The sequence below is a fragment of the Pygocentrus nattereri genome, chromosome 29, assembly GCF_015220715.1.
Source record: "Pygocentrus nattereri isolate fPygNat1 chromosome 29, fPygNat1.pri, whole genome shotgun sequence".
Classification (NCBI taxonomy): Eukaryota; Metazoa; Chordata; class Actinopteri; order Characiformes; family Serrasalmidae; genus Pygocentrus; species Pygocentrus nattereri.
Window position 1 is genome coordinate 9,709,680 of NC_051239.1, and position 22,777 is coordinate 9,732,456.

General features: G+C 39.5%; 1 protein-coding gene across 1 annotated transcript in view; it reads right to left on the bottom strand.

Moving 5' to 3' along the window:
• The window catches only part of disp3 (dispatched RND transporter family member 3), a 100,046-nt gene that overhangs the window by 58,722 nt on the left and 18,547 nt on the right, over window positions 1-22,777 (bottom strand). The gene's annotated exons all lie outside the window — the stretch shown is intronic.

Genomic DNA, 22,777 nt, shown 5'->3' on the forward strand with positions numbered 1-22,777 from the left:
ACACAGCACTTCAAAAAAAGTACCAAGACCAAATCATTCAACAGGTTTTATGGGCGTGTGATCAGGAGTCCAAGCCACTAGGGGGCCCCTGCGAGCAATAATAATAAAATCTAAACAGCCGTCTAAACTTTACTTGCGACACATTGTGTTATTGTGTTATGGCTTATCTTAATCCCCGTGCTTTCCACATCTCCCCTAAATGTCAAGATGTGATAAGACCCCGCGCCCAACAAGGGTGTGGTTTTGACACAGGTGGAATCTGGCAACCCAGTGAGAAGATAACTCAGTGCTCTGGGTCTGAAAGGACGTGTAGTTGTGAAGAAGCCATTGCTGAAAAAAGGAACTAGGGAAGAAAGAAGAAACAGTGGTTTGTTCCAATTCAGGGGCTGCATTCATGTCCTTCGAAGGCTTGCACAGACCAACAAAGGCTGAACTGAAATGAGACGGACTGCTGTACAGCGGATTTGTTGGGCAGATTCCTTGTTTGCATAACAGCATCATTGTTCCTGCCCTGTCAAGTGCTTCAGACCACACTGGCTTTTTTAAGGTTTGTACTGTGCTATTCGGCTCCCAATGCTTCCATTTAAAGTGTCTCCTCAGCCGTAGTTGCTCCCCTGCTCAGGATATGTTGGCTGTCAATAAAAAAAAGAAGGACACATTTCTCAGCTATATATGAAGGAGCCTTTGAAATGGGACAGCCTAGTCGCGCTGCTGTGACGCAGTCGGCGTTCAAATGCAGTTTCTGAAGGACGCGATCCCTGAATTGGGACACAGTTATGGTGAAAGCTTTTATGGACAAATTCATATTTGGGATTTCTAGGATTTGAAGATGCTGAGAAACAGAAAATGCAATCAACATCTAAGACTGAACTTCGAAAGTGTGAAAACATCCCCGCAGATTTCTTTGTAAAACTAAAAACTTGTACTTAAAGGCCATTTTGACTGGAAATTAAACAAATCAAGTCTGGTCTCTGACTTCTGCAAGTCCTGTACAGTACAGTACAATTGAGACTTTATTACTACATAAAGATAAGCCGCTGTACATTTACTATGTAATCCATAATACATCCTAATGTTGTGCAAACAAGCCTGTGTACACCATTCTTAGTGGACCCTCCACTGAAAATGAAATCATCCAGATTGTCCAGTCGCTGACAGCAGACAAGAGCGCACTGAAAGTTAGAAGCTGACAGCAGAGCCTGCAGTGGCTTCAAACAGGATACCCCACTTTACTTTCAGCGGATGTTGCCAGTCGCAACTCTGCTTGCAAGCTTATAAGGAACCCAACAAGGCCAGGGAGTCATTCACTTTCGGTAGAGCATAGCCCCAGGGGTCCTGAGTGAAAGATAGACTGGACAGAGCACAGGGGAAGCAGACAAGTATGGATACCCAATCCCTGTATCTCTGTCCTGCAGAAAGCCTGCATATGTTACCTCTGAGATTAGCTGGCCTGCTGGGGGATCGATTGCTTGATTTAGGTGTTAAATAAACCCCCTTCAGCACGTTGATGGGCTGCAAAGACACAAATTAGCATTCCGGGACACATTTCATGGCCCGGGAACACTTTAGAAGTCACCTCTTGACACCTCGCCATGAAATGTTCACAAGCCTGGGATAAACTTTACGTTAGCGAGCCTCTTAGGTGACATTTTTTCAGAAAACCTTCATCACTCAGCCACAGATGGTCATTAATAATGCTCCTCGTTGAGCATGTCCACTCACATCTACACGTTTGTTGTAAAGGCTCGGAGCAATGGGCTTACTTTGTTTGTAGTGTGTAGGAAAGGAGTAGTCTTTGCAGACACTGGCTTGAGTTTAGGCCCCAAGCTTAAAGGGGAATGTCGCTGTTTTTCCTACATTTTTCTGCATAATTCAGTTGTTGAGATGTAAATAAAGTCATGTAAACTGAGTGGCTTGATATGAAATGGTCTGATGGAGAGAAAGTTAGTAACTCAGATTTCTGTACAGATTTCTGGTGATAGGTATTGCAGTGTCTACAATATCAGCATAGCCATTTTATCACTATTTGTTTGTTTACTAAAGAACCAGTGAACCTAAGCATGTCTTCTGAGTTTTTATATGCAGTGTTGATGAAGGTAAAATAGTTTCCTTTGCGCACTATTTTGTGTTATAAAACGGACAGTTCTGAGCCTAAAATCGGATTGGCTGCACTGTGTTCAAAGCCACTGTAAAATCCATGACACACACACCTATGATCGCCACAGCGACTGAATTGTGTATTACTGCGCCACGGCACAAAAAACCCTTGTGCTCTTAATGAAATAATCTGTGACTCTCATGCTGCTCACATGGACCACCACTACTGATTTAGTAAGAACATGTTTTTTTTGTTTAAACTGAGCGGCTGGTGACTTACATTCTTAACTAGAACTAGACTAGTAGGCTAGCTAACAGGCTAAAAGATAGATTAACTGTAAAACAGCAAAATGAAAGTCTATCTATGTTTCAGTCAAGTCGAGTCAAATTCAGGCTGAATCCCAAACGGCTCCATACTCCCTCAGTAGTGTGCAACGATACCATACTATAGAGAAACTGCATACTTCTTTATGTCAATCATTATTAATCATAAATTTCTTTCTGAAAGGCCGCCGTTTTATAAAAGCAATAAGCTACTTGAGGCTCTGTTTCGTTCGGTGCCTAAGAACCCTTCCCTGTGATAAAATCGCAGTAACACACAACCTCAACTGGCTTAGAGCAAATATAAAAATACATGTGATGCCAAAGGTTTAGACATCAAGGCAGTGTTTTCATAACCATTTCATGTAGGAACTTCCTATAAGGGAGCTCTTAGAGGCATTAAACCCTTCCGACGTCTTGTTCCCATCACCACCACTGCGAACAATTCTGATTCTGTTCCTCTAGAATGACACAGAAACAAGCAGGGAATTTCTATGGAAAGTGCAGTTTTTTTACAGTTCAATTATTTGTGTTTGGAAGTAGGAAATATTTCATTATGATCTGAGGTCAAACGTTTTTGTTCTGCCACCCATGTTTTTGCCTTTTTTGACATTGAAGAAAATGAATGGGAAAAAAAAATGCTGGTACCAGATGTGCCATGTCCAAACATTTGAAGCATTTTAATACTTTATAATGAAGGTATGCACTCGAGTACCAACATTACACGTCAGTGTGTGGCGGAGCTCGGCAACTCTGCTGTTCAATTTCTCAGTGCTTCACGGCCCCCCGCTCATCATTTTGTCATTAGTACATGACATTAAAGCCATATGGAGACCAAAGAAAGCAACAGTAGCCTGAAATGTACACAGAGAAAGGCAGGCAGTCTTTTGGATACACACACGTTATGCTAATGTTATGCTAATGGCATGATACTGCAGCTGGGCTTTTTTTCACCTCATATCTTTCAGCTCAGAAACAGTTTGTAAAGAGGTGGTAAACTGATGCTAAGTGTGATGAATCATGTTGAAAGTTTTACTTCTTGAAATTCATACAAGAAGAGTGTGAAAATGACGGAACCTGGCATTTATTAGTGCTTTCACTGCATGCATGCTATAGCAGTGCTCTGCTATGGGCGGTGTTGTGATGTGTCCGGTGTGCAGTGGCCTTAACTGTGATTAATTACATTAGTTTCATTACGTATGCAATTACATGTAAGAATTACACAGGGGGCTCAGAGTGGCACAGCCTGCCTTATCATCAAGAGATCACAAGTTTGGTCCCTGCTGATGCCAAAGCCGTCCACAGTCGGGAGTCCAAAGCCTTGTTTTTATACATTTTAATGTGTCCTCACCAACTTCAACTCATCAGTCAGAAGTGTTACCCCTACAAAAGTGATCACTCGTAGTGCAAAGGGAGGAGGAGATTGTTCAAACAGATCCCACTCTCCCTCGACAGGTCAGCCTCAGTGAGCTAATCAGCTAACCATGCAAACTGGCTGAATGTGTGGCCTTTAGCTTGCTAACTAGTAAGCTAGCAAAGTAATGAAGCTCATGAGAATAACAGATGGAGTAGTTTGTAATCTAAAGCCCAGCAAATCAAATGTTAATATTTTGAAATATATTGGCATCATTTGGGTATTTTGGAGCAGGAGTCACAGTGATTTCTAGGTAAGTTCTGCTACTGAAGTTGGCACAAATGTTCACTCAGTTGTTCACCCCAAGGGCTGAAATCCTTCTCAAACCCTTTACTTGAGCTAGTGTGGTAATGCAGTGTCTGTGAAGTTGGTGTCTAAGTCTCCCCTGAGGGGGGAGAGTGAGGCAAAGTGGATAGGCCATGTTAAAACTGATGCTGAAGCGAAAGGCAGCCGGTCTCCTTTCCAACATCACTCAGTGTGATGTTGACCAGCACAGGTGTCTGTTAGCTGACATAACAGAAATGGCAGTTAGCATTCTCAACCAAGCACATTGAGCTTCAACGATGTTAGCGGCAGCTCCACCCCCTAATGTGAAATGCTCTATTGTAGAGAAATGTACCAATTCAAAAGTGCTCACAGTGGTAGTGATAGGAACCAGAAAAATGCCTCGAAAAAATACAGAAAGTAATGGTACCCAGGATATTGTTATGATTTTAGGAAAGACACAGTTTTATGAAAGTTTTAAGATACGGTCTTGGTCTAAAATATGAAGAAATCTATCAAAGGTGGAAGGATAAACACAGGATGTTGTAGGGCAAAATAGTCTTTTCAGATTTACTACCTTTTTACCATCGTCAGTACATGTAAAAACTCAAAAGATGTGTGTAGGTTCACTGGTGGTGTTGGATAATGAAAATATCATCTACACTGTGGACAAAAGTACTGAGACACCCCTCCTAATTATCAGTGGTGGACTATAACTAAGTAAACAGATCAATACAGTAAAGGAAAACTTATTTGTGATCCTGAGATTAAAGCCAGTTTTTATTCAACTTGTAACTAATTTACAAAGTAATCTAAAACTGAAACTTTTGTGTAAAAAGTGATTTAAGAGCCACTCGGTTCTCCCTGATGGAAACTGTTTGCCTTCAGTGTTTTGTGCTTATGACCATTTTACCATTTTAATAGACATCAGTGTCACTAATTAATGACGTTCTATTAAAAGACTGGTTTACCAAGAGAGACGCTGGAGGACTTTCACCTGAAATGAGTTCATGAAGCCAGTCTGGTTATAAAAATGATAACAGGACATCAGAGCCAGAATTACTCTTTTAGTACTTTTACTTTCGATACTTAAGTACATTTGAAGCTTTAGTACTTTAGTACTTTTACTCAAGTTGAGGTCTAGAGTAAGGACTTCTACTTTTACTGGAGTAATATTTTACCTTGGGTATCTCTACTTTAACTCAAGTACATGATTTGTGTACTTCGTCCACCTCTGCTAATTATTGAGTTCAGGTGATTCAGCCACACTCATTGCTAAAAGGTGGATAAAATTAAGCACATAGGCTTGAAAGACAAACCATGAGAGTAGAATGGGTCATACTGTTGGGCTTAGCGACTTTAAACATGACACTGTTATAGGATGCCACCTCTGCCACAAGTTGTTTCTGAAATTTTTGTCCTGCTAGATCTGACACTGTCATGCTATTTATTGTGAAATGGAAACACCTCAAAGCAACAGCAGCTCAGCCACAAAGCTGTAGATCACGCAAACTCTCAAAGTGGGGTTGCCAAGAGCTGAAGCACACAGTGTCTATTCTAAGCCTAACTTAAGATCAAAATGCACAATACCAAGCACAATGCACAAGGTGGTGTGGTGTAAAGCGCGCCACCATTAAACTCTGGGGCAGTGGAAACGTATAGTTTGAAGTGATGATCCACGCTTCTCTCTCTTGCTGTCTTTTGGTCAAGCCTGGGTTTGGTGAATGCCAGGAGAACATTACCTGCCTGACTGCACTGTGCCAAGTGTGAAGTTTGGTGGAGGAAGGATAATGATATGGGGTTGGTTTTCAGCGGTTGGCTTAGGACCCTTAGTTCCAGTGAAGGGAAATCTTAATGCTTCAGCAGACCAAGGCATTTTGGACAATTCTATGCTTCCAACTTTGTGGGAACAGTTTGTTGAAGACCTGTCTCTGTCTCAGCATAACTGAGCCCCAGTGCATAAAGCAAAGTCCATAAAGGCCTGGCTGGGTGAGTTTGGTGTGGAAGAACTTGACCTCAACCCCGTCAAACACCTTTGGGATGAAGTATAACAGAGATTGCAAAACAGACCCTCTCCTCCAATATCAGTGTCTGACATCACAAGTGCTCTTCAGGATGAATGGGCATGAAATTCCCACCAACACACTCCAAAATCTTGTTGAAAGCTTCCCAGAAGAGTGGAAGCTATTGTGGCTTCAAATGTGGATCAACCCCATATTAATGCCCATAGATTTAGAATGGGATGTCACAAAAGCTTCTATAGGTGTGATGTGTAGGTGTCCCAATACTTTTGTCCATATAGTGTATGTTTATGTTGTAGATAATGTATTCAATTTGTGCGGTTCCCATCAACACCACTGTAAAGAAACTGGAGTCAGTAGGTTTCTCTACAATGAACCATTTCGCACTAAATCGCTCTGAATGACGTTGTTTACATCTCAATTCTGAATTATGCAGATATTTTGGGAAATCGCTGGAATTTCTGTTTAAGGTTCTAGAAATAACCATGTGGTGTACAATTCTTCACGGTTTTGCGCTGCTGCTGTCACAAGTCTCATTTCCATTTTTGACACTGTTACAGAAACCCAACTGTCCTCTTTATGCCTCCCAGGCATTTTCTCGTTGCCTGGGGCCAGACTGCACGAGTGTGGTCGTTTACCTCCTGCCTCGCAGGCCGATTTCACTAATGCTCAACTACGTGCTCACCTGCTTTCACGGCCGGTTTTCTGACCAGCCATAAAATTGATCACTTACATGGTAATTTGTTTCTGTGTATCTGCTGCTGGTTACTAGGATTAACTGTGAGCACTCTACTGTGGCATTCCCTCTAATCCAATCAGCAAAGTTCCTGCCCATTAAATCCTACTTTATGATGCTTACGATTAAAGCCTTCTTTTACGATGCTGCCAGCCGGGAAGTCTAAATCGGACATCTTCTGAATGTAAAGCACAGCCCTTCCTCGGTGTCGCCCCGGGCTAATTTTATTACTCTGAGACGAATAAAACACCTTGGAGTTTCATGATAATCAAACCCAGAAGCTTTTTCTTTCCGAAAGGTGCAGAAAATTGGAAACTGCGTTTTGCCTTAAAATCAATCATGTAATTGCATCAGAGTGAAATGAGTTCAGTGTATTCAGCACTTTGAAGTGGTTTAGTTTAGTTAAACTGAAGGAAGACAGAATGTGCATCTTCAGGACTGGAATCACTAAAGAAGCAATGAAACTCTGACTCTTTAACAAGCACCAGTGACCGCGGTCAGTTCATTCCACTGCGATGACAAGCGACAATATTCTGATCTGTCTTTACAGGCATCTTGTTTAAAGGAGCCCTCCAACATTTTGCAAGCTAATCTCTTTCTGCTGAGTCTGTAAAGTGCGGTCAGTTACCATTAACACTGACTTTGACATGTTTCCATGCACTTAGAGAAGGACAGAAAACGCACTCATAACATAATGGAAGCGAATGGTCAGTGGCTGAACGCTGTCAGTGAACGCAAAACGTCATTTTGTAGAACATCTTCATGAATTCAGCAGTCAGAAACCTGTGTGCAAATGTTTGCACACCCCTGGTCAAATTACATATAGAAAATCAACAAAACTTAATGTGAAGTGAAAATAATCCTGTAGAGAACACACTTATTCACATTTTAATACACAACTACTTCTCATTTGATGAATTTAACATATTGGGGTAAACAAGAAAAATTGCAAAAGCTAAGGCACATTGTATATCTTTTCCCACTGTATTCAATTTAGCCAATAAATAAATAAATAAATAAAATTTTCTTAGGTAGAAAAAGACCAAACTGTCATTTGACCAGGGGCACTTAACCTTTTGCATATGTCTGTATTTTGTTCAGTTTTTCAGAGATGGGCTGCTTTTCTAGAGGGAGGAATTTGTAGTAATTCATTACCAGGATAGTGGTGTGGGCAGAGTTTTCTCAGGCTGTACCTGATCAGTATGGATCCAAGGAAAACTTATGGAAAGCGAAAGTAACCGGAACTGCTTTATTACCATTGCAGTGTTTGAAAGTCTGGATAAAACTTAGGACACTCTCTCTCTGTCTCATCCTGAAACCTATACTGTTAGATCACATTGTTCAGTTTTTAATATAATAATAATAATAATAATAATAATGGACTTTGAACACAATGTGAAGGGAATTTGGAGTTTTCAAGTTGCCATACATTGAGTTAGAAAGTTTTTTCTGAGAGAGTATTACTTCTATTACTAATACTACTACTACTATTACTACTACTACTAATTTTATTACTACTACTACTACTACTACTATTACTACTACTACTACTATTACTACTACTAATACTACTATTATTACTACTACTACTGCTACTACTACTACTAATAATAATAATACAAATAAAATGTAATAAAATCTGTCATTATTACAGCTTCCATTCTTTTCAGGAGACTCACTTTCAGTTTCTCAAAGGAATCTACAGATATTTTTCACACCTCCAAAGTTCAGTCTTAGAAGTTGTTTTAGCATTTTCTGCTTCTCACAATCCGAATAATCCTAAACACATTCTGTCAAGTTGAGGTCTGGACTCTGCCATACATTTAAATAACATGCATAATGACTGTTTTGGATGGTCTCTGACTTTTGCACAGTACTGTATGTGTTATGTGGTCATTCATGGTTTATTCATGAATTCCAGCAACTGCCGAGCAGCTTCTATGTTAGCCTGTACACCCTCACAAATAAATGTAGTAAACTGTCACTGGAGCAGTACCCCTCTTGTCACTGGGGTGGTACCCTCAGGGGTACATCCCAGTACCTTTAGTCAGGGAACATAATTTTACCATTGAAATTATATTTTCTGAGTTGTATTGACTCCACACACCCCGTCTCACCTCCAGGCTTTTAGTTTACAGTTCAGTTTTAAAGCATTTGGTTATGAAAAGGTCCAAATACCTACTTTTCACCTGGAAAAACTAATTTAAGGTTCACAGTTGGACCTTAAAACCACTGCTGTACCTTTGAGGGAACCCTTACATTGTTTTTACCTTCATAAATGAAAATGAGTATCTTTAACAGTGTAAGTGGGTTGTAGTCAGTGGCTTCTATGTTCTTTTCTGAGTATGAGGAAGCAACAGTAGCGTCCATGCTAATCGATGCTGTGATGCAGATGCAGCAGATAGAAACCAGGTTAAAAAAAATGCTCCGTCCAGTTTGGGTCATCTAATCAAGATAACTGAAAAATACTGAAACAAAACACAACAAAAAACACTGAGTGTGGAAGAAGAGCACATGTCTTTTACGGAACACCAAACTGATTTCGCTCGAAACAGTGAATGTTTCACATGCACTTAATCATCTGGTAACTACAGGAAATCAGATTTTGTGAGCAATTTGTTCACCGAGTCAGGCAGTAATCAGATGCCTGCTTTGAACCAGCCAATAACCTCCTCCGTCCCAAGACTCCAGTCACTGGACAAAAATAAATGGTTTGTTATGAAACATGTTCTTTGCTGCCTGCTAAACATAAGACATGATTTTTTTTGTTTACTGAGAAACATAAAATATTCAGTGTGCAGTATACTCGATATTTGGATTCAGGCACATAATATGAGACTTTTTTATCACCAATATAACAAGGCACAAAGCAAGCACTGGGTTTTTACTGTATGTCCTGCATGGACAGTTACATTAAAAAGTCTCTGAGCTCTTGGGATGACCTTGATGTTTGTACAAATGGCTATAAATGTTTAAATAATTTTCATCATCATAACCTATTAATAAGCAAAGAGCTTTTTAAAACAAAGCATGCACACTGATTTGCATTACTACATCTAAAATGAGCAAATGGTGGAATTAGTCGAGGTCATTGATTCAAAAACTTTACATAAGCTATTTTACATAGATTTTGATAAATATATTCATTCTTCAAAATCTTACAGGTTTATATGCCTAATTTCTATGTCCAGTATACTGAACAGTAAAAACAGCGACATTTATAGAATATCATCTACTGTTACGACTAAATTCACATTAAGTTCTACTTTTACCAAAAAAATAAAAAATCTAGAATGACTGGTTTTCTAATGCAGTACTAATCAAAGCATAGTTTACTAATTGAGTCCAATTAATAATCCAAATGTCCAAATTACTGGACATTAAAATGTATCCCAATATTTATGTATGTGAAATAAATATCTATTTCCTTTCTTACTTTCACAAGCAGGACCTCCTAGACCAGGAGTCGGCAACCCAAATGTTAAGAAGAGCCATAACATTTCACCATCTGGCTGTCAATACTGTGTGTCACAGTATGTGTTAATAAGCTACAGGCTAAAAAGTATAATATGAACAACAACACAGACTTACTTTGCTCTGCTTTCAGCTTTAGCTCAGCTACAGCTGCTTTTCCTGCATCTCCGGCAGGAAACTTTTCCTCAGAAGTAGAATAGTTTCTTGTAAAATGTCTCTCAACGTTAGAGTTTTCACGAGGCTAAAGTCGCTTCTCATTCACCATATTCTTGTTTGAATTTTAAGGTGGAACGGGACAATTCGAATTCGAAGAAGCTGGCGAATGAGAAGCTGACTTCAGCTTCACACATTTTTAGTGTTTGACAGTTTCTCACTGCAGATTAAAGGTATCAGGAGACCAGCTGGAATGTTAAAAAATGTCCTTGGCTAAAATTCATTTGCCTCCAAACTATCGATGATCTCTTTGCCTTTATGTTAGTTACTAGCTAAGTGAGATTATTGTCTGTGTTACTATAGTGACCAGTAGTTTGTGTGCCAATCTTCAGGGTTAAAGGGTGAATTAGCAGTTCTACATTAACTCCAGCGTTTAAGACCGTTTACTGTTAAAACTGTGTTGGAAAGGTCAGCAGAGCTTTATTTCACAGCAAAGCAATATTATTTTATTTTTCCCAAAGAATCTAATTCTACTGTGGAGCCGCAACAGGAGAGTAAGAAAGCTGCATGTTGCCGACCCCTGTCCTGGAAGATCATGCATTCAAAAAACATTTCTGAGATAAATACAGGATCATTAAGAATCTCGCCAGCTGCCATGTGTGTTTTTCTTAATAATAAGATAAAAAAAACATGAGAAATCAGAGTAAGGGTTTATGTGCGCTGAAAAACCTGATTAGCAGTTAAAAGCCAGCTCTCTTTATCAGATTTCCAGACCTTAGTCTAATTTAAGAGATTGGTGTTTGCTGTTTACAAGACCACTTAAACAATTAAACTCCCTAAATCCAATAATCATTAATAATCACTAGGTGCCTGTAAAAGCTCTCAGTGTCAAATATTTTCATGATTTTTAAAGGAGAAGCTGAATTTAAGAATGGCATCTGACTGGTGATGAACACCTCCGAAGGTGCAAATCAACATCTGTCTGCACACAGCCTAACATCTGGCTCAGGTTCTCTCTACTGTAGAGGACAAAGTCATTAGTGTTGATACATCTCAGACAAACACACAGATTTTCGAGGGAGTCCGAGGCTCTGAACAAAGGCTATGTTTCTGATGGATAGCAATGCTAATTCACAATCTGCATAGAGGAAAAAGCTCTGATGACTCATGCTGTATGTAAGTTATCATCTTATCTCCAGGACACTGTGGCCAGCAGACAAACATCAGCCTCAGTGTTCAACCTTCAAACTTTTCTCGGTCACAGTGATGACTGCTTTATATCCTAATAAAGGTCAGATGAGGCTAGCTTCAGCGCACAGAGTACAGCTAGCAGCGCTAACCAATTACAGCTTTCTAAAAGACACCATATCTTTTCAAATTTCTTACTGTAGCTGGAGGACATATAGCCGTTATGAACTCATGCATGTACGCGCACACACACACACATAGACTTCATCACCCAGTGATATGCAGAGTCTGTGCTGAGCACAGCAGCCTGCATTTCCCTGCGCTAATGAGCAGGGCTGGGATGTAATGGAATACAGGACCTAGGGATACGCATTCAGAATGCAGAAATTAAGTGCCTGTATTCAGTCCGAATTACATTTTGTAAAGACCGTATTCAAAATACAGTTCATTTTTGCATTTAGAGGGTAATACCTTTAGAATAATAACCAACTACATTTAAAAAATATACACCGTCTTACAAAAACACATCATCAGTGCTTGTATACACACTGTTTTCAAATAAGGCATGTAGCAAACATTTTCATAAATAAATTCAAAGAGGACATCTGTCAAAAGCTTCTTTACTAAAAGTTCCTGCTAAAGCCTGAGTAAATGGATAAATCAGTGTGATGATCAGTTATTAATCTCAGTGTTACTGAGCTCTGCTAAAGCCTGAGTAGACTGATAAATCAATGTGATGATCAGTTATTAATCTCAGTGTTACTGAGCTCTGCTAAAGCCTGAGTAGACTGATAAATCACTGTGATTATCAGTTATTAATCTCAGTGTTACTGAGCTCTGCTAAAGCCTGAGTAGACTGATAAACCAATGTGATGATCAGTTATTAATCTCAGTGTTACTGAGCTCTGCTAAAGCCTGAGTAGACTGATAAATCAATGTGATGATCAGTTATTAATGTCAGTGTTACTGAGTTAATTTCAGCGTTACCAAACAGAAATAGGGAACCTTTTAGCTTCTTTATTAAAAACAAAAGGGTGAAAAACGCAAATACAAATACAAAATGCACACATTTGCACCTTCAGAAAAAAATAATGGAATTACCAAAAAAAAACTAAGAACACAACACTTTATCTTCTTTTTAAACACACATATACCATATGCAAAATATAAACTTTAAGAAAAGTAAAGATGAAAAGTTTAGTTTTTTTTATTAAAGAAGCTGAACAGTTCCTGATTCCTGTTTGGTTTATTGAGTAAAATCATTCAGAATAATCATGTCAATTGAGAAGGTATGTGTGCTTTCCATTTAACTTGAGGGAACACAAAAATTAGTATAGAGCAATTAATACCAGTAAGTGGTCGTCTCTCAAACATGAGTTCGTAGGATAATTAATGGAAAAGGTTGTCATGTTACTTGGAAGGACACAAAAGCAGTAATTAATGGTTGTGTAAGAGGAATTTATGAAGTAATTAATGGTCAGAATGTAAAGATATAATGGCCATTAATCATCAAAGTTGCATTAAAAAGAAGACGTTTCATTGCCTTTTTATAAAGGATGAACTGCTCTGCGTCTGATTCATAACAGTTTTGTATGAGGTGGAAACAAGTGGAGATTTGACCATAAATGATAAATCAGCTTCAGTGCATGAAACCAGCCTATCAGCACCTCATTTACATATCATTTACATGAAGCACACACTAACTCATGCAGATGTTTCTGTAACCAGCCAATAAAACGGCAGTGTATGGCATGAAAGTGCGTGGAGTTTGATGTCCAGCAGTGAGTGCACTCCTCCCCTGCTGACCAAACTTAACTGTATTAAAATGACAACTGGAAAAGAAATCACATGTATAATAAACAAAATACTCTGTGTGTGTTGTGTAATTAATTCCCTATAAATGCTGTATTATTGCAGTGTATGCCATGAAACAAATGTAATGTGCCTTTAAACTGAACATGAAATAGTTGCAGGATTTGTTTATATCAGTGCACATGTAAAGTAAGTGCGTCCACTTGTGTACTGGACTGTCATGCACACAATTTAGTATTATTGATATTTTCTTTTCGCCCGAAGACTGCTGGGATAGGCTCCAGCACCCCCCCACGACCCTGACGGAGAAGCGGCTTAGAAGATGGATGGATGGATGGATGGATATTTTCTATTGTTATTATTTTTGCTACTACAGATGATGTTGATAATAGTTTTGGTTAGTTAGCCACATACTCAGCATTTACATGCACCCCTACCAGGTATGAGTTAGTTTGTACAGATATGCCACAGATGAAAGTGATGAAGAACAAACCCGTCCGTTGGTTTGTGTGCGCTCATCTTACACTCAGATGTGAACCTAAGCATCTTTAATGAACAAGAACCAATGTGATAAAAGTGAAGCACTGACTATATGGGGGTGATGGAAAGTTCATTAACAGATAATTAACAGGATTAACACATAAGTGTTAGTAAGTTATCGTGTTATTTCTTTATATGAATAAAAATGCTTATTAGTTCATTAGCAGTGTAATAAGCAGCAGTTAATACACAGATAATGAGTAAGTAAGCTATAAACTAACCACAAAAAACTTATCAACTAACAGTGACCATTAATAATTGATAAGTGCTTAATCAGTTACTAAGTAATAGCTAATGCTTAAAGAAGAGTTAACTAATAGCTAATTAATGGGAAATGAATAGTTGATTATTATATGATTAATGATTGATTGGCCACCCTTAATGTAAAGTGTTACCAATGTAAGTAAATTTTTCATGAAACATTTCAAGAAACAGAATAATTACATGAAGAAAATGAAAACCAGTAGCAGAACAGTGTGATATAAAAAAATCCAATGTGTCTTTCCAAGACTTACTGTAAAGGTAAATTTGTTATGTATTGTAAAGAATTCCATTACGGAATCCAACTGTATTCAGTGTTTAGCCATCGCTACTTTTTCAATGTATTTTGCTCTACTCTTGTAATGAGTGCTTAGATAGATGACGGTGACTCAGATAGGATACAGGGGACTAACCGCAGCATTCCGCTTCATGCACAACTTGTTAGCTCTAATTTCCCACATCACATCATCATTTCCACAAATTTTGATAAATTGTTGCCAATTTTACACCAGCTGAGTCTTTCTTGAGATGAGGCTGATATACCATGTTGCGACACTTATTGGCCGTTTTATCAGCAACACTGCTGTGCGTGATACACTTGTACTAGCAGAATGCACACTACAGTGTCGGTATCACTGCCGTTTTACCCCTCCAAACGAATATCAGGTCAAATGGACTATAACCTATATGGCAAAAAGTATCTTTGGAACAATAATATAGAAGAAATTTCTCTCCCTCGATGTTTTTTAAGATGCAAACCCTTTTTTTGTTTTGTTTTGTTTTTCATTTTTTATCTTTACCAAGTTTTCTCCTCAATATAGTTGGTCTCCCCACATCACATGATGTTACCATGCTGGGAAGGTGAAGGCAAGGCAAGTTTGTTAATATAGCACCTTTTATACATTGCTGTCATTCAAAGTGCTTTACAAATCGCCGTAGTTAGAACAAAACCTCGTATCTCCAAAAGAAAAAAAACATGCTATACTTGTAACGTGAGTCAATGGAACCAGACATTTTTCCAGGTCGTTTTGGGTTGTTTCTTTTGGTTCATTCATTAGGACATTTCCATACAATTTAAAGGACAACAGGTACTGAAATGTCAAAAACTAAAAACATGTCAAAAATGAAGATGCAAGGTTTGTTCCGACAACAGCAAAATGAGAACATACAGGGTCAGTAAAGGAGGACAGAACTTAAAAACATGACTAAAACATGATTTAAGGCAGTAGATTTGATAATCATTTAATTAAATAAAAACTCAAACTAGAAATGAAATTATGATAATTAAATTTGTAAAAATTAAGTTAGGATAATAAATAGAGGAGAAAGGTCTAGAAACACTAACAGTGTTGGCTAAAAGCTGCTAAATAGGAATATTTTGAGCCTGGATTTACAGTGTCCTGTTTCGGAGTTCTTCTAATGCTGTCTGTCAACTTGTTCCATTTATGAGCAAGCCTTTTTTTATATTTTATCAGCATATGAGTAATGAATGTAAGACCATGTCCATGTAATGATTTATAAACAAGCAGCAGTGAAGGTGAAGGCTAATACATGCTTCCTCCTAGTGAATCTGAAGCACCACTGCATCTTTTCAAGCTGCTACTAAAGCAACATAATTGAACAGCTCAACACACTTGGAGAAGAAAAGACTGCATTGGGTAAAATCATGCTGATTAATTGGGGAAAGAGAGAAGGCCTTTCCCCCCATCCAGAAAGAGTGAGGACAGTTATGATCTCTTGGACTCCTGGCCATGGATGGTTGTGTCAGTGTGTCAGAGATCAAACTCAAGGTCTCCCAGTGATCGTGCCAACACTTTCCCTTTTAATAAGCGATGCATTTTGTTATAGCTATATGAGTGGATAAAGTGAGCTTCATCAGAATGTACTTATTACCTTCAGTATTTAAATCAAATGAATACAGAGTAAACACAGTGTGTGGTTATAATTACCACCCAGTGAGAGCAACAGTGGCTACATGTTCCACCTCCTGTGTGATTGTAGCTTCTTACTCTCACACAGCTATGCTATGTCCTTGTGGCATGCCCCCATCCCCTGGGCCCCAATGATGGCCGCAAGAGAAATTCAGTAGTCCCTAGCCTCACTTCCTGGCCACCCCGTCCAGTCCCACAGCCGTCATTAGGGCACAGGGGACGGGCGCATGCCACAATCCTGTTTGGATTTGGAACTGGAGCTCCATATGTTTTATCCATAGTGTCCATGATATGTTGCTCATATCAGCAGTGAGTTTTGCTTGTAAATAATACTCCAGACTTGATGTACTTATACATCTTGATGTACTTATATATGATAAATTCCTTGCATGGAAGTAGCCTTGAATGGAAGCTGCTATTTAAAGGCTGCATTTTGATGAGGGGACACAGCAACAGCACTCAAGCAGCAGGGCTTAAATTAGGGATAGTTTGAATAATCAAACTAGGGTCAAATTTGTATAAAGTTTGGTAAAGTTAGTAATTTATTGTGTTAACTTGTTATTAACTTGACTTTGACACCACTAATTATAGTTTTTTAATGAATCACGTTTGCATTCAATGGACACGTCTTTTCTTCGGCTTACAAATATAGTTTCAATTGAAAGTTTAGAATCTGCACTTTCTCTGCTTGTGTCAATCATCTGTGAATGAGAAACACTTTAACAAAATATACAAAAAGGCATTTCGATGTTTTTACACCAAGGGCCGATGCCTCGACAGGTGATTCCTGAAGAACTCATAATGTGAAAGTTCTTTAAAGTTTATTTACTTTACTATGGAACTGTATGTCCAAGCCAAGAACCATTTATAAACCTTTATATAGTATATAATAGGTATACCGAAAAACTGGTCAATGATCTTAAGTTCAAGGTAGGTGTACCAAATAAACTACAGACACAGTAGCCTGTCTGATAAGTCTCTATAGTAAGTTGGGGTTGGGAGATATATATATTGATCCAGTGCCAAAAATTACGAAGTCTAGCATCCCGATACCATTACCGATACTTTTAATAGTCATCTGGTGCACATAAAAAAAGGCAATTTCTTGACTTAGTCTTAGCTAAACTGTCCAGGAGCCAATCCATTGATCTATTATTGTAAAATCTTGTTCCTCAAGAAATAACATGAATGATTAAAATATTCAAATATCAGGTCTATCGCTATATTCCTGGATAATACTTCTAAATGTATGTTATCATCATACCTATTCATTTGACACAATCCCTTTTTTGGGCACCAAATATACATCAAATTTCACTGGACCAATTAAGAAAGCACGATATCCATTTTCTAAGCAAGGATCATTTCTCAAATGGAAACATGAAATTCAATAGTATTGACACTTCACTGTCGGTCCGCTCAGCCTTGCAACCAATCCTCTTTTTTCCATCTACAAGCGGGCAGTCTCATCGAAGCCTTTCAATAGGTTACAGCTGCTCATGACGCGTGGTGAAATTAGACTGCACTCATAAAGCCAGGCAGAACAGACCCCTGCATTTCACAGTAATCTCCAACCAAAAGAGCCCCAAGGCTGCATCCATTTACCGTAGGCTGAGGAATTAATATGATGAATGAATGTAAGCGCAGTAATGCTTGGCCAGATAAACAACATCATCAGCATATTAATGATGGCTGATAATGGTTGAGATTGGTCTGCTCCGCTGCTGTCGTGGCTGGTCCCAGTGCGTGAACGAAGCAGACTCCAGATGGCAAATTGCATTTAGGACTTGAGACACCAAGGAGCCAGCTCAGCTCGCTGCTACCTGTTTTCTCTCCAAACAGGAAAAAAAGATGAGAGCGAGAGAGAAAAGAGAAGAAAGATGGGAGGCAACCAATTCCCCTGTCTGGACTGAACTCGCTGAGAGCTACCCACTTGTCTCCTTCAATCACACTGATCTCACTCAAGCAATCATTCAACAGGGCTAATTTCATTTGTTTACTACCGCAGCAATATTAAGCGTTGATACACATTCGACACATCTAAGCTCTTAAAAGTGAAAGTTCCTGAATGGTTCTTGGAGGAAAAACCTGCAATTGCTGTAGAACCTTTACATTTGGTGAAGATTCTTTTAACGTTTTTCATGTTTGCATGTCTGAGAGACCTCAGTTAGTCAGGATAGTAAATAACATCTCCATCACCACCACACTGAGCACCGGTGCCCCTCAGGGCTATGTGCTCAGTCCACTGCTGTTCACTCTACTGACTCACGACTGTACTGCAAAGTACAGCTCAAATCATATCATCAGGTTCGCTGATGACACAACTGTGGTAGGTCTGACCAGCAAGAACAATGAGTCAGCGTGCAGAGAGGAGGTGCAGCAGCTAATGGACTGGTGTGGAACCAACAACCTGTCTCTAAATGCAGATAAAACTAAGGAGATGGTTGTTGACTCTTCCGAAGAGTGCAAGGTGACCACCCCCCACTGAACATCACTGGCTCTGCTGTGGAAATTGTCAGGAGCACCAAGTTCCTCAGTGTCCACATCACCTGGACCCTCAACACCAACTCCATAGCCAAGAGAGCCCAGCAGTGCCTCTACTTTCTGCGGAGACTGAAGAAGGCTCATCTCCTCCCTCCCATCCTCACCATTTTCTACAGGGGGACTGTGGAGAGCATCCTGAGCAGCTGCATATTCGCCTGGTTTAAATGCGCTGCCTCAGACCGCAAGACCCTACAGTGTATAGTGAGGACAGCTGAGAAGATCATCGGGGTCTCTCTCCCCTCCATCATGGACATCTACACCACACGTTGTATCCGGAAGGCCACTAGCATTGTGGACGACCCCATCCATCCCTCACGTGGATTTTTTTCACTGCTGCCATCTGGCAGAAGGTACTGGAGCATCTGTGCCACCACTGCCAGACTCTGCAACAGCTTTATTCCTCAAGCAATCAGGTTCTTAAACTCACAAGGACTGAGCTAACCCCCCACCCCCCCTCTCACACACACACTCCACACACAACTCTTTTGATGCTCTACTTGCACTATCTGGAACATTGCTGTTACACTGTGTTTTCACTGTTTTACTCAGGTTTTTCTACCTCAGTAACTGCTGTTTATGTCTGTCATCTGACTGTGTGACTCACAGATCACAGCATGTTAATATCTCTGCACCTTATCCCACGACCTCATGTCCAGAATGAGTGCTGTGTCGGTGCTGCACTGTCCTGTCTGCTTACTGTGTCTAATGTCTGTTTAATTTATTGTATTTATTGTTTCTACCTTAATTATTTGTTTGCACACGATGTCTGCGCATTCACACTTTGTACTTATTGTTCCTTATTGCACCATGATGTTCCTGGAGGAACGTAATTTCACTCCACTGTGTACATAGATGGAATGACAATAAAAACCTCTTGACTCTTGACTTGACTTGACTCTCACCTACAAAAATGACTCCTCATTTTTATGATTCCTCAGGTTCTTCAGTAGCTCTTCTATGGCCACTTTCTAGAATGTATATATTCATACATAAAGCATAGAGACTTCAGATGGGGCACCAGGAACCCATCTTCACCCTGTTGTACTCCCATATATCTTTGTATGTTCATTGGTATCAGTTGCACAAAACTCTATGACCAGAGAAAAGAGTTTACTGCTTGTGGCTGTCCTCCAAAACTCTTTACAATCTTTTTTATGGTGCTGAACACCAAAGGGAACCGGCCCTGCTGCTGGTATGGATCCACAGCGCAGTATATATAGCACCCAGGCCGGTCATTCAATACACTGTGATGCTAAAAAACGACTGTCAAGCACAAACTGTATTGATAAAGAGAGAAAATGGAAGATTAATAATAAGCACCGCCAGTTGTGGATGGAACTTTTGCAATGTGCCTGAATTCATATTCCGTGATTTCACTGTGCATTTTAATACGGAATATAAAATTCCTGCATGTGCTGCTTTAGTATCCTTTTAGCATCTCATTTCACGCAGCCAGTAGGACCTGTTTTCATCCAGATCTGTAATATGTACAGGCCCCAGTGGGATCTGTCATTTCATACCAATTTGGCACAAGGTTGCAGTTTGAAGTTTGACTGGCCGTAGTAGACAGATAGGTTTAATCCAGAAAAATGACCATGTCCTTCATGGCCACTGCCTTCAACTCAATGAATCTGCTCATACTCTTCATGCTTGCATTGCCACAGATTTTTCTTGTCCTTTTTTCTACTTTTTCAGAAACTCATGTGAAGAGGGTTTGAAAGGTCCAAGGCTTTTGGAGGGTGAAACATCTGATATAGTGCACAACAGATATTGAGGAAGAAGCATCTACAATCACTAATCATGTCCATTAAGGTCGGTAAGGTTTACATTTAAGTCAAGCAGAGGCTCACTTATACCCATTGTGTGAAATAACCCCTGGTATTTGGCAGGCTCATGTTGGCTGGCTACTCTGTCATTGTCTAGCTGCTAACTCACTTGCCATAGCAGCAGTGATGCTAGCTTTAGCTGGAACAAATTGTTTAGTTCAAAAGCTCTTCTTCTGGAATCACCCTTTTCTAGTTTGGTGATGCACTCTTCCACACTTTAATTGATTTTATACATGAAAAATGAGTAACAATTCACCCTTTCCACTAGTTTCATGGGCAATTAGCAAATATGCTAGGTACCATGGGTATAATTAAAGTTGTAGAGTTGTGTAAGGACCAACTGGTTGAACCAACTTGCAAAAGCGCCACCCTAAGGCAGACCAGCCTTAAGAACACCAAAGACAGAAGCTGACCATTTCCTGAGTGAAGAAGCAATAACCTTTCCCTGAATTTAAATTTTTTTCCACATCTGAGAGTATAGTTTTCAGGAACACCACCCCCCCAGAACTGATTTTGAGACATTCAGGGGTTACAAGAGGTTATTTAGACATTTCGCACCTTGCTTACACTTACTCTTGAGCGTCTATGGCTGGGAGTCCAAGAGAACATAACTGTCTATAATCTCTCTTGCTGGGTAGGATGACCTCTCTCCCTCCCCCATCACTCAGCAAGAATTTGCAATTAGTGTTCTCCTCCAAGCATGCTGAGCTGTCCATGACTTTGCAGTAAGAAGTCATGATGCTCCACAATTCTTAAAGATAGCACATCCAAGCCTTCATCCTCCCAGCTCTGGTCACATTGACTAATAGGGGAGAGCTAGCTAGTGCGTGGAATGGAACACAATTCATTTAGGGACAAAACTTGCCCCTTAAACTTGTTCGAATCTGCTGCAAGAGTAGTTGTGGTGTGGGAATGCACATTTTGTCTTGTCTTTTGCTGTCTTTTGTCTTTGCACTGTTTACTATGCATCTTTTATTACTGCACTGGAAAAGTAGCCCGATAGTGTTTCGTCATACTGTACTACCCTGTATTGTATAATGACAATAAAGTTGAATTGAATTGAATTGAATGTCCATGTTACGCAAAATATACATGCATGCAGACTGTAAAAATTGAAGATGCTTTACTAGTTTGTGGGAGTTCCGAAAAGTCGTCAGAAAAAAAAAAACAGGCCAAGATTGGTTCCAAAATAATCCAAAACCAGGAAAACGCAGTCATAAGTCAAAGGGATGAGGCAGAAACGCAGAGTTGGAACCAATAGACAAAAAAGTCAATAAACAAGAAAAACAAAGCATAATTCACAATAGCTCTATTAACAGACAGACAGAAAAGGTGAAAATGATCAGTATTTAGGCTAGGCTGGTCTCGAACAGGTTGTGTGTTGAGGAGACATAGTCACGTGATCATCCAAGGGCACCAAAAAAGGTTCTGCTATTGCTAGGATGTCAAGGTTTGTTACAATACAACCATTTTCAAAAAGGTTCTATATAAAGCCATCTATAGCACATTCTCCATCAATCTGAAGAAGGTTTCATGATGCAAAGAACCCTTTGATCATGCAAAGGATTCTTTGTTCATGGTTCTACCATTTGCTTAACTAAAGAACTCTTGAAGAGCCATCATTTCAAGTGTGTAGAACTCCTCTAGGTAAGGTTTTGTGCTGGCCAATAAGGCCTCATTATGATTTGTGCTTGGACCCCAGAAGACCTTGCAACAGTACTCTAAGTTTTTTGGGGAGTTGTATGTTTGAAAATAGAGATTATATTTGACTATAATTGGTTCTAACACTCCACAATCAATGCAGTTGAATTGCCACCTTCAGATCAATGAATCACGATGCAGCTTGTCTGAATTTTATGGGATACAAAATTGCAGCCTGTAAAAATGCCCACTACCCTACTCCGCACTAAATTACAATGCCTGATGCGTTCTGCATCTTTCAAAATCAGCCACACAAAAACATGCCTGCTCACTGTTTGTCAGTCTTTCCTTTTTCCTCATCAACATCAGTTTTAATATATTCTCTTTTCTTCTGCCTTTTCATGGCTCCTCTGTGAAGCAATAGGCTTTAACAACGGCCCCACAGCATCATTTACTAAACTTTCACTGTAAAGCAGAGCAGATGATTTTTCATTTTTATAGCTGTAATAAAACCAGTGATCTTCATCATAATGACCTTGTTGGGCTTGTTGTTT